Consider the following 27,599-nt stretch of genomic DNA (forward strand, 5'->3'; position numbering starts at 1 on the left):
CTTTGGTGTAAAAGTGGCTGGTTAGCTCAGTTGGTTAGAGCGTGGTGCTAATTAAGCCAAGGTCACGGGTTTGATCCCCGTACGGGCCATGGAAGCTCACTTTTGTTACATGCTTGTTACAGAGTTGAATAGTTGATAATATTGAAAAAAGGTCCATCAAATTCAACCTATAAACCTGCCGTGTTGATCCAGAGAAAGGCAAAAACTGTCTTGGAGTGCATTCCAATGTTGTCATTAGGGGAAAAATTCCTCCCTTACTCCAAATATGGCTATTAGAATAAATTCCTGGATCAAAGTTCCATCTCCAGAATCTGGTACAAATATGATGACATTTTATATTTTTCAAAAAAACACTTTTCAATGTGGCAGAGAGTTCAATCGTCGAACTGCTCTTACAGTAAAGAATCCCCGTCTGTGATGAGGTCCTTTAATTACCTTGCTTTCCCTTCTTTGCACGCATTCTAGTTCAGCAATGTCCTTTTCATACACAGGTGCTCAAAACTGTACACAATATTCCATGTATGGTCCAACCGGTGATTTATAGAAATGCAGAGTTTGTTGCATGAAATCATCTTAGAGGTCCAATTTCAACCTTAAGGACAAAAATAATATCTTGATTTTGCCTCTTTGTATTCCGATAGTCATAACTTTATTATTTTTCCGTCCTCATAGTCATATAAGGGCTTGTTTTTAGCGAGACAAGTTCTTGTTTTTAATGGCAGCATTTAATGTACCATATAATGTACTGAAATAAAACTCTTTGTGGGGTGGAATGGAAAACACAAAAGCAATTTGTCCAATGCTTTTTGAGTAGTAAATATTGCAAGTTTATTTTATTATTCAGGTTAATAGGATATCAATATGAATACACGTTTGCATGTATTTTCTACTGACGTGACGTGAATCTTTGGTGTAAAAGTGGCCGGTTAGCTCAGTTGGTTAGAGCGTGGTGCTAATAACGCCAAGGTCACGGGTTCGATCCCCATACGGGCCATGGAAGCTCACTTTTGTTACATGCTTGTTACAGAGTTGAATAGTTGATAATATTGAAAAAATGTCCATCAAATTCAACCTATAAACCTGCCGTGTTGATCCAGAGGAAGGCAAAAACTGTCTTGGAGTGCATTCCAATGTTGTCATTAGGGGAAAAATTCCTCCCTTACTCCAAATATGGCTATTAGAATAAATTCCTGGATCAAAGTTCCATCTCCAGAATCTGGTACAAATATGATGACATTTTATATTTTTCAAAAAAACACTTTTCAATGTGGCAGAGAGTTCAATCGTCGAACTGCTCTTACAGTAAAGAATCCCCGTCTGTGATGAGGTCCTTTAATTACCTTGCTTTCCCTTCTTTGCACGCATTCTAGTTCAGCAATGTCCTTCTCATACACAGGTGCTCAAAACTGTACATAATATTACATGTATGGTCTAACCGGTGATTTATAGAAATGCAGAGTTTGTTGCATGAAATCATGTTAGAGGTCCAATTTCAACCTTAAGGACAAAAATAATATCTTGATTTTGCCTCTTTGTATTCCGATAGTCATAACTTTATAATTTTTCCGTCCTCATAGTCATATAAGGGCTTGTTTTTAGCGAGACAAGTTCTTGTTTTTAATGGCAGCATTTAATGTACCATATAATGTACTGAAAGAAAACTCTTTGTGGGGTGGAATGGAAAACACAAAAGCAATTTGTCCAATGCTTTTTGAGTAGTAAAAATTGCAAGTTTATTTTATTATTCAGGTTAATAGGATATCAATATGAATACACGTTTGCATGTATTTTCTACTGACGTGACGTGAATCTTTGGGGTAAAAGTGGCTGGTTAGCTCAGTTGGTTAGAGCGTGGTGCTAATAACACCAAGGTCATGGGTTCGATCCCCGTACGGGCCATGGAAGCTCACTTTTGTTACATGCTTGTTACAGAGTTGAATAGTTGATAATATTGAAAAAAGGTCCATCAAATTCAACCTATAAACCTGCCGTGTTGATCCAGAGGAAGGCAAAAACTGTCTTGGAGGGGAAAAATTCCTCCCTTACTCCAAATATGGCTATTAGAATAAATTCCTGGATCAAAGTTCCATCTCCAGAATCTGGTACAAATATGATCAAATGTTATATTTTTCAAAAAAACACTTTTCAATGTGGCAGAGAGTTCAATCGTCGAACTGCTCTTACAGTAAAGAATCCCCGTCTGTGATGAGGTCCTTTAATTACCTTGCTTTCCCGTCTTTGCATGCATTCTAGTTCAGCAATGTTCTTCTCATACACAGGTGCTTAAAACTGTACACAATATTCCATGTATGGTCTAACCGGTGATTTATAGAAATGCAGAGTTTGTTGCATGAAATCATCTTAGAGGTTCAATTTCAACCTTAAGGACAAAAATAATATATTGATTTTGCCTCTTTGTATTCTGATAGTCATAACTTTATTATTTTTCCGTCCTCATAGTCATATAAGGGCTTGTTTTTAGCGAGACAAGTTCTTGTTTTTAATGGCAGCATTTAATGTACCATATAATGTACTGAAAGAAAACTCTTTGTGGGGTGGAATGGAAAAATAATATCTTGATTTTGCCTCTTTGTATTCCGATAGTCATAACTTTATTATTTTTCCGTCCTCATAGTCATATAAGGGCTTGTTTTTAGCGAGACAAGTTCTTGTTTTTAATGGCAGCATTTAATGTACCATATAATGTACTGAAGAAAACTCTTTGTGGGGTGGAATGGAAAACACAAAAGCAATTTGTCCAATGCTTTTTGAGTAGTAAAAATTGCAAGTTTATTTTATTATTCAGGTTAATAGGATATCAATATGAATACACGTTTGCATGTATTTTCTACTGACGTGACGTGAATCTTTGGTGTAAAAGTGGCCGGTTAGCTCAGTTTGTTAGAGCGTGGTGCTAATAACGCCAAGGTCATGGGTTCGATCCCCGTACGGGCCATGGAAGCTCACTTTTGTTACATGTTTGTTACAGAGTTGAATAGTTGATAATATTGAAAAAAGTTCCATCAAATTCAACCTATAAACCTGCCGTGTTGATCCAGAGGAAGGCAAAAACTGTCTTGGAGTGCATTCCAATTTTCTCATTAGGGGAAAAATTCCTCCCTTACTCCAAATATGGCTATTAGAATAAATTCCTGGATCAAAGTTCCATCTCCAGAATCTGGTACAAATATGATGAAATTTTATATTTTTCAAAAAAACACTTTTCAATGTGGCAGAGTTCAATCGTCGAACTGCTCTTACAGTAAAGAATCCCCGTCTGTGATGAGGTCCTTTAATTACCTTGCTTTCCCTTCTTTGCACGCATTCTAGTTCAGCAATGTCCTTCTCATACACAGGTGCTCAAAACTGTACACAATATTCCATGTATGGTCTAACCGGTGATTTATAGAAATGCAGAGTTTGTTGCATGAAATCATCTTAGAGGTCCAATTTCAACCTTAAGGACAAAAATAATATCTTGATTTTGCCTCTTTGTATTCCGATAGTCATAACTTTATTATTTTTCCGTCCTCATAGTCATATAAGGGCTTGTTTTTAGCGAGACAAGTTCTTGTTTTTAATGGCAGCATTTAATGTACCATATAATGTACTGAAAGAAAACTCTTTGTGGCGTGGAATGGAAAACACAAAAGCAATTTGTCCAATGCTTTTTGAGTAGTAAAAATTGCAAATTTATTTTATTATTCAGGTTAATAGGATATCAATATGAATACACGTTTGCATGTATTTTCTACTGACGTGACGTGAATCTTTGGTGTAAAAGTGGCCGGTTAGCTCAGTTGGTTAGAGTGTGGTGCTAATAACGCCAAGGTCACGGGTTCGATCCCCGTATGGGCCATGGAAGCTCACTTTTGTTACATGCTTGTTACATGCTTGTTACAGAGTTGAATAGTTGATATTATTGAAAAAAGGTCCATCAAATTCAACCTATAAACCTGCCGTGTTGATCCAGAGGAAGGCAAAAACTGTCTTGGAGTGCATTCCAATGTTGTCATTAGGGGAAAAAGTCCTCCCTTACTTCAAATATGGCTATTAGAATAAATTCCTGGATCAAAGTTCCATCTCCAGAATCTGGTACAAATATGATGAAATTTTATATTTTTCAAAAAAACACTTTTCAATGTGGCAGAGAGTTCAATCGTCGAACTGCTCTTACAGTAAAGAATCCCCGTCTGTGATGAGGTCCTTTAATTACCTTGCTTTCCCTTCTTTGCACGCATTCTAGTTCAGCAATGTCCTTCTCATACACAGGTGCTCAAAACTGTAGACAATATTCCATGTATGGTCTAACCGGTGATTTATAGAAATGCAGAGTTTGTTGCATGAAATCATCTTAGAGGTCCAATTTCAACCTTAAGGACAAAAATAATATCTTGATTTTGCCTCTTTGTATTCCGATAGTCATAACTTTATTATTTTTACGTCCTCATAGTCATATAAGGGCTTGTTTTTAGCGAGACAAGTTCTTGTTTTTAATGGCAGCATTTAATGTACCATATAATGTACTGAAGAAAACTCTTTGTGGGGTGGAATGGAAAACACAAAAGCAATTTGTCCAATGCTTTTTGAGTAGTAAAAATTGCAAGTTTATTTTATTATTCAGGTTAATAGGATATCAATATGAATACACGTTTGCATGTATTTTCTACTGACGTGACGTGAATCTTTGGTGTAAAAGTGGCCGGTTAGCTCAGTTGGTTAGAGTGTGGTGCTAATAACGCCAAGGTCACGGGTTCGATCCCCGTATGGGCCATGGAAGCTCACTTTTGTTACATGCTTGTTACATGCTTGTTACAGAGTTGAATAGTTGATATTATTGAAAAAAGGTCCATCAAATTCAACCTATAAACCTGCCGTGTTGATCCAGAGGAAGGCAAAAACTGTCTTGGAGTGCATTCCAATGTTGTCATTAGGGGAAAAAGTCCTCCCTTACTTCAAATATGGCTATTAGAATAAATTCCTGGATCAAAGTTCCATCTCCAGAATCTGGTACAAATATGATGAAATTTTATATTTTTCAAAAAAACACTTTTCAATGTGGCAGAGAGTTCAATCGTCGAACTGCTCTTACAGTAAAGAATCCCCGTCTGTGATGAGGTCCTTTAATTACCTTGCTTTCCCTTCTTTGCACGCATTCTAGTTCAGCAATGTCCTTCTCATACACAGGTGCTCAAAACTGTAGACAATATTCCATGTATGGTCTAACCGGTGATTTATAGAAATGCAGAGTTTGTTGCATGAAATCATCTTAGAGGTCCAATTTCAACCTTAAGGACAAAAATAATATCTTGATTTTGCCTCTTTGTATTCCGATAGTCATAACTTTATTATTTTTACGTCCTCATAGTCATATAAGGGCTTGTTTTTAGCGAGACAAGTTCTTGTTTTTAATGGCAGCATTTAATGTACCATATAATGTACTGAAGAAAACTCTTTGTGGGGTGGAATGGAAAACACAAAAGCAATTTGTCCAATGCTTTTTGAGTAGTAAAAATTGCAAGTTTATTTTATTATTCAGGTTAATAGGATATCAATATGAATACACGTTTGCATGTATTTTCTACTGACGTGACGTGAATCTTTGGTGTTAAAGTGGCCGGTTAGCTCAGGTGGTTAGAGCGTGGTGCTAATAACGCCAAGGTCAGGGGTTCGATCCCCGTACGGGCCATGGAAGCTCACTTTTGTTACATGCTTGTTACAGAGTTGAATAGTTGATAATATTGAAAAAAGGTCCATCAAATTCAACCTATAAACCTGCCGTGTTGATCCAGAGGAAGGCAAAAACTGTCTTGGAGTGCATTCCAATGTTGTCATTAGGGGAAAAATTCCTCCCTTACTCCAAATATGGCTATTAGAATAAATTCCTGGATCAAAGTTCCATCTCCAGAATCTGGTACAAATATGATGAAATTTTATATTTTTCAAAAAAACACTTTTCAATGTGGCCGTGTTGATCCAGAGGAAGGCAAAAACTGTCTTGGAGTGCATTCCAATGTTGTCATTAGGGGAAAAATTCCTCCCTTACTCCAAATATGGCTATTAGAATAAATTCCTGGATCAAAGTTCCATCTCCAGAATCTGGTACAAATATGATGAAATTTTATATTTTTCAAAAAAACACTTTTCAATGTGGCAGAGAGTTCAATCGTCGAACTGCTCTTACAGTAAAGAATCCCCGTCTGTGATGAGGTCCTTTAATTACCTTGCTTTCCCTTCTTTGCACGCATTCTAGTTCAGCAATGTCCTTCTCATACACAGGTGCTCAAAACTGTAGACAATATTCCATGTATGGTCTAACCGGTGATTTATAGAAATGCAGAGTTTGTTGCATGAAATCATCTTAGAGGTCCAATTTCAACCTTAAGGACAAAAATAATATCTTGATTTTGCCTCTTTGTATTCCGATAGTCATAACTTTATTATTTTTACGTCCTCATAGTCATATAAGGGCTTGTTTTTAGCGAGACAAGTTCTTGTTTTTAATGGCAGCATTTAATGTACCATATAATGTACTGAAGAAAACTCTTTGTGGGGTGGAATGGAAAACACAAAAGCAATTTGTCCAATGCTTTTTGAGTAGTAAAAATTGCAAGTTTATTTTATTATTCAGGTTAATAGGATATCAATATGAATACACGTTTGCATGTATTTTCTACTGACGTGACGTGAATCCTTGGTGTAAAAGTGGCCGGTTAGCTCAGTTGGTTAGAGCGTGGGACTAATAACGCCAAGGTCATGGGTTCGATCCCCGTATGGGCCATGGAAGCTCACTTTTGTTACATGCTTGTTACAGAGTTGAATAGTTGATAATATTGAAAAAAGGTCCATCAAATTCAACCTATAAACCTGCCGTGTTGATCCAGAGGAAGGCAAAAACTGTCTTGGAGTGCATTCCAATGTTGTCATTAGTGGAAAAATTCCTCCCTTACTCCAAATATGGCTATTAGAATAAATTCCTGGATCAAAGTTCCATCTCCAGAATCTGGTACAAATATGATGAAATTTTATATTTTTCAAAAAAACACTTTTCAATGTGGCAGAGAGTTCAATCGTCGAACTGCTCTTACAGTAAAGAATCCCCGTCTGTGATGAGGTCCTTTAATTACCTTGCTTTCCCTTCTTTGCACGCATTCTAGTTCAGCAATGTCCTTCTCATACACAGGTGCTCAAAACTGTACACAATATTCCATGTATGGTGTAACCGGTGATTTATAGAAATGCAGAGTTTGTTGCATGAAATCATCTTAGAGGTTCAATTTCAACCTTAAGGACAAAAATAATATCTTGATTTTGCCTCTTTGTATTCCGATAGTCATAACTTTATTATTTTTCCGTCCTCATAGTCATATAAGGGCTTGTTTTTAGCGAGACAAGTTCTTGTTTTTAATGGCAGCATTTAATGTACCATATAATGTACTGAAAGAAAACTCTTTGTGGGGTGGAATGGAAAACACAAAAGCAATTTGTCCAATGCTTTTTGAGTAGTAAAAATTGCAAGTTTATTTTATTATTCAGGTTAATAGGATATCAATATGAATACACGTTTGCATGTATTTTCTACTGACGTGACGTGAATCTTTGGTGTAAAAGTGGCCGGTTAGCTCAGTTGGTTAGAGCGTGGGACTAATAACGCCAAGGTCATGGGTTCGATCCCCGTATGGGCCATGGAAGCTCACTTTTGTTACATTCTTGTTACAGAGTTGAATAGTTGATAATATTGAAAAAAGGTCCATCAAATTCAACCTATAAACCTGCCGTGTTGATCCAGAGGAAGGCAAAAACTGTCTTGGAGTGCATTCCAATGTTGTCATTAGTGGAAAAATTCCTCCCTTACTCCAAATATGGCTATTAGAATAAATTCCTGGATCAAAGTTCCATCTCCAGAATCTGGTACAAATATGATGACATTTTATATTTTTCAAAAAAACACTTTTCAATGTGGCAGAGAGTTCAATCGTCGAACTGCTCTTACAGTAAAGAATCCCCGTCTGTGATGAGGTCCTTTAATTACCTTGCTTTCCCTTCTTTGCACGCTTTCTAGTTCAGCAATGTCCTTCTCATACACGGGTGCTCAAAACTGTACACAATATTCCATGTATGGTCTAACCGGTGATTTATAGAAATGCAGAGTTTGTTGCATGAAATCATCTTAGAGGTCCAATTTCAACCTTAAGGACAAAAATAGTATCTTGATTTTGCCTCTTTGTATTCCGATAGTCATAACTTTATTATTTTTCCGTCCTCATAGTCATATAAGGGCTTGTTTTTAGCGAGACAAGTTCTTGTTTTTAATGGCAGCATTTAATGTACCATATAATGTACTGAAAGAAAACTCTTTGTGGGGTGGAATGGAAAACACAAAAGCAATTTGTCCAATGCTTTTTGAGTAGTAAAAATTGCAAGTTTATTTTATTATTCAGGTTAATAGGATATCAATATGAATACACGTTTGCATGTATTTTCTACTGACGTGACGTGAATCTTTGGTGTTAAAGTGGCCGGTTAGCTCAGGTGGTTAGAGCGTGGTGCTAATAACGCCAAGGTCAGGGGTTCGATCCCCGTACGGGCCATGGAAGCTCACTTTTGTTACATGCTTGTTACAGAGTTGAATAGTTGATAATATTGAAAAAAGGTCCATCAAATTCAACCTATAAACCTGCCGTGTTGATCCAGAGGAAGGCAAAAACTGTCTTGGAGTGCATTCCAATGTTGTCATTAGGGGAAAAATTCCTCCCTTACTCCAAATATGGCTATTAGAATAAATTCCTGGATCAAAGTTCCATCTCCAGAATCTGGTACAAATATGATGAAATTTTATATTTTTCAAAAAAACACTTTTCAATGTGGCCGTGTTGATCCAGAGGAAGGCAAAAACTGTCTTGGAGTGCATTCCAATGTTGTCATTAGGGGAAAAATTCCTCCCTTACTCCAAATATGGCTATTAGAATAAATTCCTGGATCAAAGTTCCATCTCCAGAATCTGGTACAAATATGATGAAATTTTATATTTTTCAAAAAAACACTTTTCAATGTGGCAGAGAGTTCAATCGTCGAACTGCTCTTACAGTAAAGAATCCCCGTCTGTGATGAGGTCCTTTAATTACCTTGCTTTCCCTTCTTTGCACGCATTCTAGTTCAGCAATGTCCTTCTCATACACAGGTGCTCAAAACTGTAGACAATATTCCATGTATGGTCTAACCGGTGATTTATAGAAATGCAGAGTTTGTTGCATGAAATCATCTTAGAGGTCCAATTTCAACCTTAAGGACAAAAATAATATCTTGATTTTGCCTCTTTGTATTCCGATAGTCATAACTTTATTATTTTTACGTCCTCATAGTCATATAAGGGCTTGTTTTTAGCGAGACAAGTTCTTGTTTTTAATGGCAGCATTTAATGTACCATATAATGTACTGAAGAAAACTCTTTGTGGGGTGGAATGGAAAACACAAAAGCAATTTGTCCAATGCTTTTTGAGTAGTAAAAATTGCAAGTTTATTTTATTATTCAGGTTAATAGGATATCAATATGAATACACGTTTGCATGTATTTTCTACTGACGTGACGTGAATCCTTGGTGTAAAAGTGGCCGGTTAGCTCAGTTGGTTAGAGCGTGGGACTAATAACGCCAAGGTCATGGGTTCGATCCCCGTATGGGCCATGGAAGCTCACTTTTGTTACATGCTTGTTACAGAGTTGAATAGTTGATAATATTGAAAAAAGGTCCATCAAATTCAACCTATAAACCTGCCGTGTTGATCCAGAGGAAGGCAAAAACTGTCTTGGAGTGCATTCCAATGTTGTCATTAGTGGAAAAATTCCTCCCTTACTCCAAATATGGCTATTAGAATAAATTCCTGGATCAAAGTTCCATCTCCAGAATCTGGTACAAATATGATGAAATTTTATATTTTTCAAAAAAACACTTTTCAATGTGGCAGAGAGTTCAATCGTCGAACTGCTCTTACAGTAAAGAATCCCCGTCTGTGATGAGGTCCTTTAATTACCTTGCTTTCCCTTCTTTGCACGCATTCTAGTTCAGCAATGTCCTTCTCATACACAGGTGCTCAAAACTGTACACAATATTCCATGTATGGTGTAACCGGTGATTTATAGAAATGCAGAGTTTGTTGCATGAAATCATCTTAGAGGTTCAATTTCAACCTTAAGGACAAAAATAATATCTTGATTTTGCCTCTTTGTATTCCGATAGTCATAACTTTATTATTTTTCCGTCCTCATAGTCATATAAGGGCTTGTTTTTAGCGAGACAAGTTCTTGTTTTTAATGGCAGCATTTAATGTACCATATAATGTACTGAAAGAAAACTCTTTGTGGGGTGGAATGGAAAACACAAAAGCAATTTGTCCAATGCTTTTTGAGTAGTAAAAATTGCAAGTTTATTTTATTATTCAGGTTAATAGGATATCAATATGAATACACGTTTGCATGTATTTTCTACTGACGTGACGTGAATCTTTGGTGTAAAAGTGGCCGGTTAGCTCAGTTGGTTAGAGCGTGGTGCTAATAACGCCAAGGTCACGGGTTCGATCCCCGTACGGGCCATGGAAGCTCACTTTTGTTACATGCTTGTTACAGAGTTGAATAGTTGATAATATTGAAAAAAGGTCCATCAAATTCAACCTATAAACCTGCCGTGTTGATCCAGAGGAAGGCAAAAACTGTCTTGGAGTGCATTCCAATGTTGTCATTAGGGGAAAAATTCCTCCCTTACTCCAAATATGGCTATTAGAATAAATTCCTGGATCAAAGTTCCATCTCCAGAATCTGGTACAAATATGATGACATTTTATATTTTTCAAAAAAACACTTTTCAATGTGGCAGAGAGTTCAATCGTCGAACTGCTCTTACAGTAAAGAATCCCCGTCTGTGATGAGGTCCTTTAATTACCTTGCTTTCCCTTCTTTGCACGCATTCTAGTTCAGCAATGTCCTTCTCATACAGAGGTGCTCAAAACTGTACACAATATTCCATGTATGGTCTAACCGGTGATTTATAGAAATGCAGAGTTTGTTGCATGAAATCATCTTAGAGGTTCAATTTCAACCTTAAGGACAAAAATAATATCTTGATTTTGCCTCTTTGTATTCCGATAGTCATAACTTTATTATTTTTCCGTCCTCATAGTCATATAAGGGCTTGTTTTTAGCGAGACAAGTTCTTGTTTTTAATGGCAGCATTTAATGTACCATATAATGTACTGAAGAAAACTCTTTGTGGGGTGGAATGGAAAACACAAAAGCAATTTGTCCAATGCTTTTTGAGTAGTAAAAATTGCAAGTTTATTTTATTATTCAGGTTAATAGGATATCAATATGAATACACGTTTGCATGTATTTTCTACTGACGTGACGTGAATCTTTGGTGTAAAAGTGGCCGGTTAGCTCAGTTGGTTAGAGCGTGGTGCTAATAACGCCAAGGTCACGGGTTCGATCCCCGTACGGGCCATGGAAGCTCACTTTTGTTACATGCTTGTTACAGAGTTGAATAGTTGATAATATTGAAAAAAGGTCCATCAAATTCAACCTATAAACCTGCCGTGTTGATCCAGAGGAAGGCAAAAACTGTCTTGGAGTGCATTCCAATGTTGTCATTAGGGGAAAAATTCCTCCCTTACTCCAAATATGGCTATTAGAATAAATTCCTGGATCAAAGTTCCATCTCCAGAATCTGGTACAAATATGATGAAATTTTATATTTTTCAAAAAAACACTTATCAATGTGGCAGAGAGTTCAATCGTCGAACTGCTCTTACAGTAAAGAATCCCCGTCTGTGATGAGGTCCTTTAATTACCTTGCTTTCCCTTCTTTGCACGCATTCTAGTTCAGCAATGTCCTTCTCATACACAGGTGCTCAAAACTGTACACAATATTCCATGTATGGTCTAACCGGTGATTTATAGAAATGCAGAGTTTGTTGCATGAAATCATCTTAGAGGTTCAATTTCAACCTTAAGGACAAAAATAATATCTTGATTTTGCCTCTTTGTATTCCGATAGTCATAACTTTATTATTTTTCCGTCCTCATAGTCATATAAGGGCTTGTTTTTAGCGAGACAAGTTCTTGTTTTTAATGGCAGCATTTAATGTACCATATAATGTACTGAAAGAAAACTCCTCTTTGTGGGGTGGAATGGAAAACACAAAAGCAATTTGTCCAATGCTTTTTGAGTAGTAAAAATTGCAAGTTTATTTTATTATTCAGGTTAATAGGATATCAATATGAATACACGTTTGCATGTATTTTCTACTGACGTGACGTGAATCTTTGGTGTAAAAGTGGCCGGTTAGCTCAGTTGGTTAGAGCGTGGTGCTAATAACGCCAAGGTCACGGGTTTGATCCCCGTACGGGCCATGGAAGCTCACTTTTGTTACATGCTTGTTACATGCTTGTTACAGAGTTGAATAGTTGATAATATTGAAAAAAGGTCCATCAAATTCAACCTATAAACCTGCCGTGTTGATCCAGAGGAAGGCAAAAACTGTCTTGGAGTGCATTCCAATGTTGTCATTAGGGGAAAAATTCCTCCCTTACTCCAAATATGGCTATTAGAATAAATTCCTGGATCAAAGTTCCATCTCCAGAATCTGGTACAAATATGATGAAATTTTATATTTTTCAAAAAAACACTTATCAATGTGGCAGAGAGTTCAATCGTCGAACTGCTCTTACAGTAAAGAATCCCCGTCTGTGATGAGGTCCTTTAATTACCTTGCTTTCCCTTCTTTGCACGCATTCTAGTTCAGCAATGTCCTTCTCATACACAGGTGCTCAAAACTGTACACAATATTCCATGTATGGTCTAACCGGTGATTTATAGAAATGCAGAGTTTGTTGCATGAAATCATCTTAGAGGTCCAATTTCAACCTTAAGGACAAAAATAATATCTTGATTTTGCCTCTTTGTATTCCGATAGTCATAACTTTATTATTTTTCCGTCCTCATAGTCATATAAGGGCTTGTTTTTAGCGAGACAAGTTCTTGTTTTTAATGGCAGCATTTAATGTACCATATAATGTACTGAAAGAAAACTCTTTGTGGGGTGGAATGGAAAACACAAAAGCAATTTGTCCAATGCTTTTTGAGTAGTAAAAATTGCAAGTTTATTTTATTATTCAGGTTAATAGGATATCAATATGAATACACGTTTGCATGTATTTTCTACTGACGTGACGTGAATCTTTGGTGTAAAAGTGGCCGGTTAGCTCAGTTGGTTAGAGCGTGGTGCTAATAACGCCAAGGTCACGGGTTCGATCCCCGTACGGGCCATGGAAGCTCACTTTTGTTACATGCTTGTTACAGAGTTGAATAGTTGATAATATTGAAAAAAGGTCCATCAAATTCAACCTATAAACCTGCCGTGTTGATCCAGAGGAAGGCAAAAACTGTCTTGGAGTGCATTCCAATGTTGTCATTAGGGGAAAAATTCCTCCCTTACTCCAAATATGGCTATTAGAATAAATTCCTGGATCAAAGTTCCATCTCCAGAATCTGGTACAAATATGATGAAATTTTATATTTTTCAAAAAAACACTTATCAATGTGGCAGAGAGTTCAATCGTCGAACTGCTCTTACAGTAAAGAATCCCCGTCTGTGATGAGGTCCTTTAATTACCTTGCTTTCCCTTCTTTGCACGCATTCTAGTTCAGCAATGTCCTTCTCATACACAGGTGCTCAAAACTGTACACAATATTCCATGTATGGTCTAACCGGTGATTTATAGAAATGCAGAGTTTGTTGCATGAAATCATCTTAGAGGTCCAATTTCAACCTTAAGGACAAAAATAATATCTTGATTTTGCCTCTTTGTATTCCGATAGTCATAACTTTATTATTTTTCCGTCCTCATAGTCATATAAGGGCTTGTTTTTAGCGAGACAAGTTCTTGTTTTTAATGGCAGCATTTAATGTACCATATAATGTACTGAAAGAAAACTCTTTGTGGGGTGGAATGGAAAACACAAAAGCAATTTGTCCAATGCTTTTTGAGTAGTAAAAATTGCAAGTTTATTTTATTATTCAGGTTAATAGGATATCAATATGAATACACGTTTGCATGTATTTTCTACTGACGTGACGTGAATCTTTGGTGTAAAAGTGGCCGGTTAGCTCAGTTGGTTAGAGCGTGGTGCTAATAACGCCAAGGTCACGGGTTCGATCCCCGTACGGGCCATGGAAGCTCACTTTTGTTACATGCTTGTTACAGAGTTGAATAGTTGATAATATTGAAAAAAGGTCCATCAAATTCAACCTATAAACCTGCCGTGTTGATCCAGAGGAAGGCAAAAACTGTCTTGGAGTGCATTCCAATGTTGTCATTAGGGGAAAAATTCCTCCCTTACTCCAAATATGGCTATTAGAATAAATTCCTGGATCAAAGTTCCATCTCCAGAATCTGGTACAAATATGATGACATTTTATATTTTTCAAAAAAACACTTTTCAATGTGGCAGAGAGTTCAATCGTCGAACTGCTCTTACAGTAAAGAATCCCCGTCTGTGATGAGGTCCTTTAATTACCTTGCTTTCCCTTCTTTGCACGCATTCTAGTTCAGCAATGTCCTTCTCATACACAGGTGCTCAAAACTGTACACAATATTCCATGTATGGTCTAACCGGTGATTTATAGAAATGCAGAGTTTGTTGCATGAAATCATCTTAGAGGTTCAATTTCAACCTTAAGGACAAAAATAATATCTTGATTTTGCCTCTTTGTATTCCGATAGTCATAACTTTATTATTTTTCCGTCCTCATAGTCATATAAGGGCTTGTTTTTAGCGAGACAAGTTCTTGTTTTTAATGGCAGCATTTAATGTACCATATAATGTACTGAAAGAAAACTCTTTGTGGGGTGGAATGGAAAACACAAAAGCAATTTGTCCAATGCTTTTTGAGTAGTAAAAATTGCAAGTTTATTTTATTATTCAGGTTAATAGGATATCAATATGAATACACGTTTGCATGTATTTTCTACTGACGTGACGTGAATCTTTGGTGTAAAAGTGGCCGGTTAGCTCAGTTGGTTAGAGCGTGGTGCTAATAACGCCAAGGTCACGGGTTCGATCCCCGTACGGGCCATGGAAGCTCACTTTTGTTACATGCTTGTTACAGAGTTGAATAGTTGATAATATTGAAAAAAGGTCCATCAAATTCAACCTATAAACCTGCCGTGTTGATCCAGAGGAAGGCAAAAACTGTCTTGGAGTGCATTCCAATGTTGTCATTAGGGGAAAAATTCCTCCCTTACTCCAAATATGGCTATTAGAATAAATTCCTGGATCAAAGTTCCATCTCCAGAATCTGGTACAAATATGATGAAATTTTATATTTTTCAAAAAAACACTTATCAATGTGGCAGAGAGTTCAATCGTCGAACTGCTCTTACAGTAAAGAATCCCCGTCTGTGATGAGGTCCTTTAATTACCTTGCTTTCCCTTCTTTGCACGCATTCTAGTTCAGCAATGTCCTTCTCATACACAGGTGCTCAAAACTGTACACAATATTCCATGTATGGTCTAACCGGTGATTTATAGAAATGCAGAGTTTGTTGCATGAAATCATCTTAGAGGTTCAATTTCAACCTTAAGGACAAAAATAATATCTTGATTTTGCCTCTTTGTATTCCGATAGTCATAACTTTATTATTTTTCCGTCCTCATAGTCATATAAGGGCTTGTTTTTAGCGAGACAAGTTCTTGTTTTTAATGGCAGCATTTAATGTACCATATAATGTACTGAAAGAAAACTCCTCTTTGTGGGGTGGAATGGAAAACACAAAAGCAATTTGTCCAATGCTTTTTGAGTAGTAAAAATTGCAAGTTTATTTTATTATTCAGGTTAATAGGATATCAATATGAATACACGTTTGCATGTATTTTCTACTGACGTGACGTGAATCTTTGGTGTAAAAGTGGCCGGTTAGCTCAGTTGGTTAGAGCGTGGTGCTAATAACGCCAAGGTCACGGGTTTGATCCCCGTACGGGCCATGGAAGCTCACTTTTGTTACATGCTTGTTACAGAGTTGAATAGTTGATAATATTGAAAAAAGGTCCATCAAATTCAACCTATAAACCTGCCGTGTTGATCCAGAGGAAGGCAAAAACTGTCTTGGAGTGCATTCCAATGTTGTCATTAGGGGAAAAATTCCTCCCTTACTCCAAATATGGCTATTAGAATAAATTCCTGGATCAAAGTTCCATCTCCAGAATCTGGTACAAATATGATGAAATTTTATATTTTTCAAAAAAACACTTATCAATGTGGCAGAGAGTTCAATCGTCGAACTGCTCTTACAGTAAAGAATCCCCGTCTGTGATGAGGTCCTTTAATTACCTTGCTTTCCCTTCTTTGCACGCATTCTAGTTCAGCAATGTCCTTCTCATACACAGGTGCTCAAAACTGTACACAATATTCCATGTATGGTCTAACCGGTGATTTATAGAAATGCAGAGTTTGTTGCATGAAATCATCTTAGAGGTCCAATTTCAACCTTAAGGACAAAAATAATATCTTGATTTTGCCTCTTTGTATTCCGATAGTCATAACTTTATTATTTTTCCGTCCTCATAGTCATATAAGGGCTTGTTTTTAGCGAGACAAGTTCTTGTTTTTAATGGCAGCATTTAATGTACCATATAATGTACTGAAAGAAAACTCTTTGTGGGGTGGAATGGAAAACACAAAAGCAATTTGTCCAATGCTTTTTGAGTAGTAAAAATTGCAAGTTTATTTTATTATTCAGGTTAATAGGATATCAATATGAATACACGTTTGCATGTTTTTTCTACTGACGTGACGTGAATCTTTGGTGTAAAAGTGGCCGGTTAGCTCAGTTGGTTAGAGCGTGGTGCTAATAACGCCAAGGTCACGGGTTCGATCCCCGTACGGGCCATGGAAGCTCACTTTTGTTACATGCTTGTTACAGAGTTGAATAGTTGATAATATTGAAAAAAGGTCCATCAAATTCAACCTATAAACCTGCCGTGTTGATCCAGAGGAAGGCAAAAACTGTCTTGGAGTGCATTCCAATGTTGTCATTAGGGGAAAAATTCCTCCCTTACTCCAAATATGGCTATTAGAATAAATTCCTGGATCAAAGTTCCATCTCCAGAATCTGGTACAAATATGATGACATTTTATATTTTTCAAAAAAACACTTTTCAATGTGGCAGAGAGTTCAATCGTCGAACTGCTCTTACAGTAAAGAATCCCCGTCTGTGATGAGGTCCTTTAATTACCTTGCTTTCCCTTCTTTGCACGCATTCTAGTTCAGCAATGTCCTTCTCATACACAGGTGCTCAAAACTGTACACAATATTCCATGTATGGTCTAACCGGTGATTTATAGAAATGCAGAGTTTGTTGCATGAAATCATCTTAGAGGTTCAATTTCAACCTTAAGGACAAAAATAATATCTTGATTTTGCCTCTTTGTATTCCGATAGTCATAACTTTATTATTTTTCCGTCCTCATAGTCATATAAGGGCTTGTTTTTAGCGAGACAAGTTCTTGTTTTTAATGGCAGCATTTAATGTACCATATAATGTACTGAAGAAAACTCTTTGTGGGGTGGAATGGAAAACACAAAAGCAATTTGTCCAATGCTTTTTGAGTAGTAAAAATTGCAAGTTTATTTTATTATTCAGGTTAATAGGATATCAATATGAATACACGTTTGCATGTATTTTCTACTGACGTGACGTGAATATTTGGTGTAAAAGTGGCCGGTTAGCTCAGTTGGTTAGAGCGTGGTGCTAATAACGCCAAGGTCACGGGTTCGATCCCCGTACGGGCCATGTAAGCTCACTTTTGTTACATGCTTGTTACAGAGTTGAATAGTTGATATTATTGAAAAAAGGTCCATCAAATTCAACCTATAAACCTGCTGTGTTGATCCAGAGGAAGGCAAAAACTGTCTTGGAGTGCATTCCAATGTTGTCACTAGGGGAAAAATTCCTCCCTTACTCCAAATATGGCTATTAGAATAAATTCCTGGATCAAAGTTCCATCTCCAGAATCTGGAACAAATATGATGAAATTTTATATTTTTCAAAAAAACACTTTTCAATGTGGCAGAGAGTTCAATCGTCGAACTGCTCTTACAGTAAAGAATCCCCGTCTGTGATGAGGTCCTTTAATTACCTTGCTTTCCCTTCTTTGCACGCATTCTAGTTCAGCAATATCCTTCTCATACACAGGTGCTCAAAACTGTACACAATATTCCATGTATGGTGTAACCGGTGATTTATAGAAATGCAGAGTTTGTTGCATGAAATCATCTTAGAGGTTCAATTTCAACCTTAAGGACAAAAATAATATCTTGATTTTGCCTCTTTGTATTCCGATAGTCATAACTTTATTATTTTTCCGTCCTCATAGTCATATAAGGGCTTGTTTTTAGCGAGACAAGTTCTTGTTTTTAATGGCAGCATTTAATGTACCATATAATGTACTGAAGAAAACTCTTTGTGGGGTGGAATGGAAAACACAAAAGCAATTTGTCCAATGCTTTTTGAGTAGTAAAAATTGCAAGTTTATTTTATTATTCAGGTTAATAGGATATCAATATGAATACACGTTTGCATGTATTTTCTACTGACGTGACGTGAATCTTTGGTGTAAAAGTGGCCGGTTAGCTCAGTTGGTTAGAGCGTGGTGCTAATAACGCCAAGGTCACGGGTCCGATCCCCGTACGGGCCATGGAAGCTCACTTTTGTTACAGAGTTGAATAGTTGATAATATTGAAAAAAGGTCCATCAAATTCAACCTATAAACCTGCCGTGTTGATCCAGAGGAAGGCAAAAACTGTCTTGGAGTGCATTCCAATGTTGTCATTAGGGGAAAAATTCCTCCCTTACTCCTAATATGGCTATTAGAATAAATTCCTGGATCAAAGTTCCATCTCCAGAATCTGGTACAAATATGATGACATTTTATATTTTTCAAAAAAACACTTTTCAATGTGGCAGAGAGTTCAATCGTCGAACTGCTCTTACAGTAAAGAATCCCCGTCTGTGATGAGGTCCTTTAATTACCTTGCTTTCCCTTCTTTGCACGCATTCTAGTTCAGCAATGTCCTTCTCATACACAGGTGCTCAAAACTGTACACAATATTCCATGTATGGTCTAACCGGTGATTTATAGAAATGCAGAGTTTGTTGCATGAAATCATCTTAGAGGTCCAATTTCAACCTTAAGGACAAAAATAATATCTTGATTTTGCCTCTTTGTATTCCGATAGTCATAACTTTATTATTTTTCCGTCCTCATAGTCATATAAGGGCTTGTTTTTAGCGAGACAAGTTCTTGTTTTTAATGGCAGCATTTAATGTACCATATAATGTACTGAAATAAAACTCTTTGTGGGGTGGAATGGAAAACACAAAAGCAATTTGTCCAATGCTTTTTGAGTAGTAAAAATTGCAAGTTTATTTTATTATTCAGGTTAATAGGATATCAATATGAATACACGTTTGCATGTATTTTCTACTGACGTGACGAGAATCTTTGGTGTAAAAGTGGCTGGTTAGCTCAGTTGGTTAGAGTGTGGTGCTAATAACGCCAAGGTCACGGGTTCGATCCCCGTATGGGCCATGGAAGCTCACTTTTGTTACATGCTTGTTACAGAGTTGAATAGTTGATAATATTGAAAAAAGGTCCATCAAATTCAACCTATAAACCTGCCGTGTTGATCCAGAGGAAGGCAAAAACTGTCTTGGAGTGCATTCCAATGTTGTCATTAGGGGAAAAATTCCTCCCTTACTCCTAATATGGCTATTAGAATAAATTCCTGGATCAAAGTTCCATCTCCAGAATCTGGTCCAAATATGATGACATTTTATATTTTTCAAAAAAACACTTTTCAATGTGGCAGAGAGTTCAATCGTCGAACTGCTCTTACAGTAAAGAATCCCCGTCTGTGATGAGGTCCTTTAATTACCTTGCTTTCCCTTCTTTGCACGCATTCTAGTTCAGCAATGTCCTTCTCATACACAGGTGCTCAAAACTGTACACAATATTCCATGAATGGTCTAACCGGTGATTTATAGAAATGCAGAGTTTGTTGCATGAAATCATCTTAGAGGTCCAATTTCAACCTTAAGGACAAAAATAATATCTTGATTTTGCCTCTTTGTATTCCGATAGTCATAACTTTATTATTTTTCCGTCCTCATAGTCATATAAGGGCTTGTTTTTAGCGAGACAAGTTCTTGTTTTTAATGGCAGCATTTAATGTACCATATAATGTACTGAAATAAAACTCTTTGTGGGGTGGAATGGAAAACACAAAAGCAATTTGTCCAATGCTTTTTGAGTAGTAAAAATTGCAAGTTTATTTTATTATTCAGGTTAATAGGATATCAATATGAATACACGTTTGCATGTATTTTCTACTGACGTGACGAGAATCTTTGGTGTAAAAGTGGCTGGTTAGCTCAGTTGGTTAGAGTGTGGTGCTAATAACGCCAAGGTCACGGGTTCGATCCCCGTATGGGCCATGGAAGCTCACTTTTGTTACATGCTTGTTACAGAGTTGAATAGTTGATAATATTGAAAAAAGGTCCATCAAATTCAACCTATAAACCTGCCGTGTTGATCCAGAGGAAGGCAAAAACTGTCTTGGAGTGCATTCCAATGTTGTCATTAGGGGAAAAATTCCTCCCTTACTCCAAATATGGCTATTAGAATAAATTCCTGGATCAAAGTTCCATCTCCAGAATCTGGAACAAATATGATGAAATTTTATATTTTTCAAAAAAACACTTTTCAATGTGGCAGAGAGTTCAATCGTCGAACTGCTCTTACAGTAAAGAATCCCCGTCTGTGATGAGGTCCTTTAATTACCTTGCTTTCCCTTCTTTGCACGCATTCTAGTTCAGCAATGTCCTTCTCATACACAGGTGCTTAAAACTGTACACAATATTCCATGTATGGTCTAACCGGTGATTTATAGAAATGCAGAGTTTGTTGCATGAAATCATCTTAGAGGTCCAATTTCAACCTTAAGGACAAAAATAATATCTTGATTTTGCCTCTTTGTATTCCGATAGTCATAACTTTATTATTTTTCCGTCCTCATAGTCATATAAGGGCTTGTTTTTAGCGAGACAAGTTCTTGTTTTTAATGGCAGCATTTAATGTACCATATAATGTACTGAAGAAAACTCTTTGTGGGTGGAATGGAAAACACAAAAGCAATTTGTCCAATGCTTTTTGAGTAGTAAAAATTGCAAGTTTATTTTATTATTCAGGTTAATAGGATATCAATATGAATACACGTTTGCATGTATTTTCTACTGACGTGACGTGAATCTTTTGTGTAAAAGTGGCTGATTAGCTCAGTTGGTTAGAGCGTGGTGCTAATAACGCCAAGGTCACGGGTTTCTATCCCCGTATGGGCCATGAAAGCTCACTTTTGTTACATGCTTGTTACAGAGTTGAATAGTTGATAATATTGAAAAAAGGTCCATCAAATTCAACCTATAAACCTGCCGTGTTGATCCAGAGGAAGGCAAAAACTGTCTTGGAGTGCATTCCAATGTTGTCATTAGGGGAAAAATTCCTCCCTTACTCCAAATATGGCTATTAGAATAAATTCCTGGATCAAAGTTCCATCTCCAGAATCTGGAACAAATATGATGACATTTTATATTTTTCAAAAAAACACTTTTCATTGTGGCAGAGAGTTCAATCGTCGAACTGCTCTTACAGTAAAGAATCCCCGTCTGTGATGAGGTCCTTTAATTACCTTGCTTTCCCTTCTTTGCACGCATTCTAGTTCAGCAATGTCCTTCTCATACACAGGTGCTTAAAACTGTACACAATATTCCATGTATGGTCTAACCGGTGATTTATAGAAATGCAGAGTTTGTTGCATGAAATCATCTTAGAGGTCCAATTTCAACCTTAAGGACAAAAATAATATCTTGATTTTGCCTCTTTGTATTCCGATAGTCATAACTTTATTATTTTTCCGTCCTCATAGTCATATAAGGGCTTGTTTTTAGCGAGACAAGTTCTTGTTTTTAATGGCAGCATTTAATGTACCATATAATGTACTGAAGAAAACTCTTTGTGGGTGGAATGGAAAACACAAAAGCAATTTGTCCAATGCTTTTTGAGTAGTACAAATTTCAAGTTTATTTTATTATTCAGGTTAATAGGATATCAATATGAATACACGTTTGCATGTATTTTCTACTGACGTGACGTGAATCTTTGGTGTAAAAGTGGCCGGTTAGCTCAGTTGGTTAGAGCGTGGTGCTAATAACGCCAAGGTCACGGGTTCGATCCCCGTATGGGCCATGGAAGCTCACTTTTGTTACATGCTTATTGAATAGTTGATAATATTGAAAAAAGGTCCATCAAATTCAACCTATAAACCTGCCGTGTTGATCCAGAGGAAGGCAAAAACTGTCTTGGAGTGCATTCCAATGTTGTCATTAGGGGAAAAATTCCTCCCTTACTCCAAATATGGCTATTAGAATAAATTCCTGGATCAAAGTTCCATCTCCAGAATCTGGTACAAATATGATGAAATTTTATATTTTTCAAAAAAACACTTTTCAATGTGGCAGAGAGTTCAATCGTCGAACTGCTCTTACAGTAAAGAATCCCCGTCTGTGATGAGGTCCTTTAATTACCTTGCTTTCCCTTCTTTGCACGCATTCTAGTTCAGCAATGTCCTTCTCATACACAGGTGCTCAAAACTGTACACAATATTCGATGTATGGTGTAACCGGTGATTTATAGAAATGCAGAGTTTGTTGCATGAAATCATCTTAGAGGTCCAATTTCAACCTTAAGGACAAAAATAATATCTTGATTTTGCCTCTTTGTATTCCGATAGTCATAACTTTATTATTTTTCCATCCTCATAGTCATATAAGGGCTTGTTTTTAGCGAGACAAGTTCTTGTTTTTAATGGCAGCATTTAATGTACCATATAATGTACTGAAGAAAACTCTTTGTGGGGTGGAATGGAAAACACAAAAGCAATTTGTCCAATGCTTTTTGAGTAGTAAAAATTGCAAGTTTATTTTATTATTCAGGTTAATAGGATATCAATATGAATACACGTTTGCATGTATTTTCTACTGACGTGACGTGAATCTTTGGTGTAAAAGTGGCCGGTTAGCTCAGTTGGTTAGAGCGTGGTGCTAATAACGCCAAGGTCACGGGTTCGATCCCCGTATGGGCCATGGAAGCTCACTTTAGTTACAGAGTTGAATAGTTGATAATATTGAAAAAAGGTCCATCAAATTCAACCTATAAACCTGCCGTGTTGATCCAGAGGAAGGCAAAAACTGTCTTGGAGTGCATTCCAATGTTGTCATAAGGGGAAAAATTCCTCCCTTACTCCAAATATGGCTATTAGAATAAATTACTGGATCAAAGTTTCATCTCCAGAATCTGGTACAAATATGATGAAATTTTATATTTTTCAAAAAAACACTTTTCAATGTGGCAGAGAGTTCAATCGTCGAACTGCTCTTACAGTAAAGAATCCCCGTCTGTGATGAGGTCCTTTAATTACCTTGCTTTCCCTTCTTTGCACGCATTCTAGTTCAGCAATGTCCTTCTCATACACAGGTGCTCAAAACTGTACACAATATTCCATGTATGGTCTAACCGGTGATTTATAGAAATGCAGAGTTTGTTGCATGAAATCATCTTAGAGGTCCAATTTCAACCTTAAGGACAAAAATAATATCTTGATTTTGCCTCTTTGTATTCCGATAGTCATAACTTTATTATTTTTCCGTCCTCATAGTCATATAAGGGCTTGTTTTTAGCGAGACAAGTTCTTGTTTTTAATGGCAGCATTTAATGTACCATATAATGTACTGAAGAAAACTCTTTGTGGGGTGGAATGGAAAACACAAAAGCAATTTGTCCAATGCTTTTTGAGTAGTAAAAATTGCAAGTTTATTTTATTATTCAGGTTAATAGGATATCAATATGAATACACGTTTGCATGTATTTTCTACTGACGTGACGTGAATCTTTGGTGTAAAAGTGGCCGGTTAGCTCAGTTGGTTAGAGCGTGGTGCTAATAACGCCAAGGTCACGGGTTCGATCCCCGTACGGGTCATGGAAGCTCACTTTTGTTACAGAGTTGAATAGTTGATAATATTGAAAAAAGGTCCATCAAATTCAACCTATAAACCTGCCGTGTTGATCCAGAGGAAGGCAAAAACTGTCTTGGAGTGCATTCCAATGTTGTCATTAGGGGAAAAATTCCTCCCTTACTCCAAATATGGCTATTAGAATAAATTCCTGGATCAAAGTTCCATCTCCAGAATCTGGTACAAATATGATGACATTTTATATTTTTCAAAAAAACACTTTTCAATGTGGCAGAGAGTTCAATCGTCGAACTGCTCTTACAGTAAAGAATCCCCGTCTGTGATGAGGTCCTTTAATTACCTTGCTTTCCCTTCTTTGCACGCATTCTAGTTCAGCAATGTCCTTCTCATACACAGGTGCTCAAAACTGTACACAATATTCCATGTATGGTCTAACCGGTGATTTATAGAAATGCAGAGTTTGTTGCATGAAATCATCTTAGAGGTCCAATTTCAACCTTAAGGACAAAAATAATATCTTGATTTTGCCTCTTTGTATTCCGATAGTCATAACTTTATTATTTTTCCGTCCTCATAGTCATATAAGGGCTTGTTTTTAGCGAGACAAGTTCTTGTTTTTAATGGCAGCATTTAATGTACCATATAATGTACTGAAAGAAAACTCTTTGTGGGGTGGAATGGAAAACACAAAAGCAATTTGTCCAATGCTTTTTGAGTAGTAAAAATTGCAAGTTTATTTTATTATTCAGGTTAATAGGATATCAATATGAATACACGTTTGCATGTATTTTCTACTGACGTGACGTGAATCTTTGGTGTGAAAGTGGCCGGTTAGCTCAGTTGGTTAGAGCGTGGTGCTAATAACGCCAAGGTCACGGGTTCGATCCCCGTACGGGTCATGGAAGCTCACTTTTGTTACAGAGTTGAATAGTTGATAATATTGAAAAAAGGTCCATCAAATTCAACCTATAAACCTGCCGTGTTGATCCAGAGGAAGGCAAAAACTGTCTTGGAGTGCATTCCAATGTTGTCATTAGGGGAAAAATTCCTCCCTTACTCCAAATATGGCTATTAGAATAAATTCCTGGATCAAAGTTCCATCTCCAGAATCTGGTACAAATATGATGACATTTTATATTTTTCAAAAAAACACTTTTCAATGTGGCAGAGAGTTCAATTGTCGAACTGCTCTTACAGTAAAGAATCCCTGTCTGTGATGAGATCCTTTAATTACCTTGCTTTCCCTTCTTTGCACGCATTCTAGTTCAGCAATGTCCTTCTCATACACAGGTGCTCAAAACTGTACACAATATTCCATGTATGGTCTAACCGGTGATTTATAGAAATGCAGAGTTTGTTGCATGAAATCATCTTAGAGGTCCAATTTCAACCTTAAGGACAAAAATAATATCTTGATTTTGCCTCTTTGTATTCCGATAGTCATAACTTTATTATTTTTCCGTCCTCATAGTCATATAAGGGCTTGTTTTTAGCGAGACAAGTTCTTGTTTTTAATGGCAGCATTTAATGTACCATATAATGTACTGAAGAAAACTCTTTGTGGGGTGGAATGGAAAACACAAAAGCAATTTGTCCAATGCTTTTTGAGTAGTAAAAATTGCAAGTTTATTTTATTATTCAGGTTAATAGGATATCAATATGAATACACGTTTGCATGTATTTTCTACTGACGTGACGTGAATCTTTGGTGTAAAAGTGGCCGGTTAGCTCAGTTGGTTAGAGCGTGGTGCTAATAACGCGAAGGTCACGGGTTCGATCCCCGTACGGGCCATGGAAGCTCACTTTTGTTACAGAGTTGAATAGTTGATAATATTGAAAAAAGGTCCATCAAATTCAACCTATAAACCTGCCGTGTTGATCCAGAGGAAGGCAAAAACTGTCTTGGAGTGCATTCCAATGTTGTCATTAGGGGAAAAATTCCTCCCTTACTCCAAATATGGCTATTAGAATAAATTCCTGGATCAAAGTTCCATCTCCAGAATCTGGTACAAATATGATGAAATTTTATATTTTTCAAAAAAACACTTTTCAATGTGGCAGAGAGTTCAATCGTCGAACTGCTCTTACAGTAAAGAATCCCCGTCTGTGATGAGGTCCTTTAATTACCTTGCTTTCCCTTCTTTGTACGCATTCTAGTTCAGCAATGTCCTTCTCATACACAGGTGCTCAAAACTGTACACAATATTCCATGTATGGTCTAACCAGTGATTTATAGAAATGCAGAGTTTGTTGCATGAAATCATCTTAGAGGTCCAATTTCAACCTTAAGGACAAAAATAATATCTTGATTTTGCCTCTTTGTATTCCGATAGTCATAACTTTATTATTTTTCCGTCCTCATAGTCATATAAGGGCTTGTTTTTAGTGAGACAAGTTCTTGTTTTTAATGGCAGCATTTAATGTACCATATAATGTACTGAAGAAAACTCTTTGTGGGGTGGAATGGAAAACACAAAAGCAATTTGTCCAATGCTTTTTGAGTAGTAAAAATTGCAAGTTTATTTTATTATTCAGGTTAATAGGATATCAATATGAATACACGTTTGCATGTATTTTCTACTGACGTGACGTGAATCTTTTGTGTAAAAGTGGCCGATTAGCTCAGTTGGTTAGAGCGTGGTGCAAATAACGCCAAGGTCACGGGTTTCTATCCCCGTATGGGCCATGAAAGCTCACTTTTGTTACATGCTTGTTACAGTGTTGAATAGTTGATAATATTGAAAAAAGGTCCATCAAATTCAACCTATAAACCTGCCGTGTTGATCCAGAGGAAGGCAAAAACTGTCTTGGAGTGCATTCCAATGTTGTCACTAGGGGAAAAATTCCTCCCTTACTCCAAATATGGCTATTAGAATAAATTCCTGGATCAAAGTTCCATCTCCAGAATCTGGAACAAATATGATGAAATTTTATATTTTTCAAAAAAACACTTTTCAATGTGGCAGAGAGTTCAATCGTCGAACTGCTCTTACAGTAAAGAATCCCCGTCTGTGATGAGGTCCTTTAATTACCTTGCTTTCCCTTCTTTGCACGCATTCTAGTTCAGCAATGTCCTTCTCATACACAGGTGCTTAAAACTGTACACAATATTCCATGTATGGTCTAACCGGTGATTTATAGAAATGCAGAGTTTGTTGCATGAAATCATCTTAGAGGTCCAATTTCAACCTTAACCCTTTAACGCTCCATGACCTACTATTAGGTCATGCTAACTGTAGCGTTCGCGCTCAGTGACCTAATAGTAGGTCATGGAGTAAACACGGCGCCGTTCGCGCGGGGCGCGTTCATGAGCTGTGATAGCTGCTGTTTCCGACAGCAGACCATCACTGCTCAATGTGCCGGGACCGATCGCGGAGCTCCCCCGCCGATTAACCCCTCAGAAGCCGCGTTCAATAGCGATCGCGGCTTCTTAGGGGTTAATCCGCCATCGCCGGCCTGCTA

General features: G+C 37.0%; 17 non-coding genes across 17 annotated transcripts; all 17 read left to right on the plus strand.

Annotated features, from left to right (window-relative positions):
• The first annotated feature begins 3,785 nt into the window (after positions 1–3,785).
• TRNAI-AAU (transfer RNA isoleucine (anticodon AAU)) lies at positions 3,786–3,859 on the plus strand. Its single transcript has one exon. It is a non-coding gene; the product is annotated as a tRNA-Ile (tRNA).
• Positions 3,860–4,700: 841 nt separating this feature from the next.
• On the plus strand, positions 4,701–4,774 carry TRNAI-AAU (transfer RNA isoleucine (anticodon AAU)). Its single transcript has one exon. It is a non-coding gene; the product is annotated as a tRNA-Ile (tRNA).
• Positions 4,775–10,514: 5,740 nt separating this feature from the next.
• On the plus strand, positions 10,515–10,588 carry TRNAI-AAU (transfer RNA isoleucine (anticodon AAU)). Its single transcript has one exon. It is a non-coding gene; the product is annotated as a tRNA-Ile (tRNA).
• Positions 10,589–11,418: 830 nt separating this feature from the next.
• TRNAI-AAU (transfer RNA isoleucine (anticodon AAU)) lies at positions 11,419–11,492 on the plus strand. The gene has a single exon. It is a non-coding gene; the product is annotated as a tRNA-Ile (tRNA).
• Positions 11,493–12,326: 834 nt separating this feature from the next.
• Positions 12,327–12,400, plus strand: TRNAI-AAU (transfer RNA isoleucine (anticodon AAU)). Its single transcript has one exon. It is a non-coding gene; the product is annotated as a tRNA-Ile (tRNA).
• An 842-nt stretch (positions 12,401–13,242) lies between these two features.
• TRNAI-AAU (transfer RNA isoleucine (anticodon AAU)) lies at positions 13,243–13,316 on the plus strand. Its single transcript has one exon. It is a non-coding gene; the product is annotated as a tRNA-Ile (tRNA).
• Positions 13,317–14,147: 831 nt separating this feature from the next.
• On the plus strand, positions 14,148–14,221 carry TRNAI-AAU (transfer RNA isoleucine (anticodon AAU)). The gene has a single exon. It is a non-coding gene; the product is annotated as a tRNA-Ile (tRNA).
• Positions 14,222–15,052: 831 nt separating this feature from the next.
• On the plus strand, positions 15,053–15,126 carry TRNAI-AAU (transfer RNA isoleucine (anticodon AAU)). The gene has a single exon. It is a non-coding gene; the product is annotated as a tRNA-Ile (tRNA).
• An 834-nt stretch (positions 15,127–15,960) lies between these two features.
• Positions 15,961–16,034, plus strand: TRNAI-AAU (transfer RNA isoleucine (anticodon AAU)). Its single transcript has one exon. It is a non-coding gene; the product is annotated as a tRNA-Ile (tRNA).
• Positions 16,035–16,865: 831 nt separating this feature from the next.
• On the plus strand, positions 16,866–16,939 carry TRNAI-AAU (transfer RNA isoleucine (anticodon AAU)). Its single transcript has one exon. It is a non-coding gene; the product is annotated as a tRNA-Ile (tRNA).
• An 830-nt stretch (positions 16,940–17,769) lies between these two features.
• TRNAI-AAU (transfer RNA isoleucine (anticodon AAU)) lies at positions 17,770–17,843 on the plus strand. The gene has a single exon. It is a non-coding gene; the product is annotated as a tRNA-Ile (tRNA).
• A 1,724-nt stretch (positions 17,844–19,567) lies between these two features.
• Positions 19,568–19,641, plus strand: TRNAI-AAU (transfer RNA isoleucine (anticodon AAU)). Its single transcript has one exon. It is a non-coding gene; the product is annotated as a tRNA-Ile (tRNA).
• Positions 19,642–20,472: 831 nt separating this feature from the next.
• Positions 20,473–20,546, plus strand: TRNAI-AAU (transfer RNA isoleucine (anticodon AAU)). The gene has a single exon. It is a non-coding gene; the product is annotated as a tRNA-Ile (tRNA).
• A 1,733-nt stretch (positions 20,547–22,279) lies between these two features.
• Positions 22,280–22,353, plus strand: TRNAI-AAU (transfer RNA isoleucine (anticodon AAU)). The gene has a single exon. It is a non-coding gene; the product is annotated as a tRNA-Ile (tRNA).
• An 822-nt stretch (positions 22,354–23,175) lies between these two features.
• Positions 23,176–23,249, plus strand: TRNAI-AAU (transfer RNA isoleucine (anticodon AAU)). Its single transcript has one exon. It is a non-coding gene; the product is annotated as a tRNA-Ile (tRNA).
• An 819-nt stretch (positions 23,250–24,068) lies between these two features.
• Positions 24,069–24,142, plus strand: TRNAI-AAU (transfer RNA isoleucine (anticodon AAU)). Its single transcript has one exon. It is a non-coding gene; the product is annotated as a tRNA-Ile (tRNA).
• An 820-nt stretch (positions 24,143–24,962) lies between these two features.
• TRNAI-AAU (transfer RNA isoleucine (anticodon AAU)) lies at positions 24,963–25,036 on the plus strand. Its single transcript has one exon. It is a non-coding gene; the product is annotated as a tRNA-Ile (tRNA).
• Positions 25,037–27,599: the final 2,563 nt, after the last annotated feature.

Source organism: Rhinoderma darwinii, chromosome 3, assembly GCF_050947455.1.
Source record: "Rhinoderma darwinii isolate aRhiDar2 chromosome 3, aRhiDar2.hap1, whole genome shotgun sequence".
NCBI lineage: Eukaryota > Metazoa > Chordata > Amphibia > Anura > Rhinodermatidae > Rhinoderma > Rhinoderma darwinii.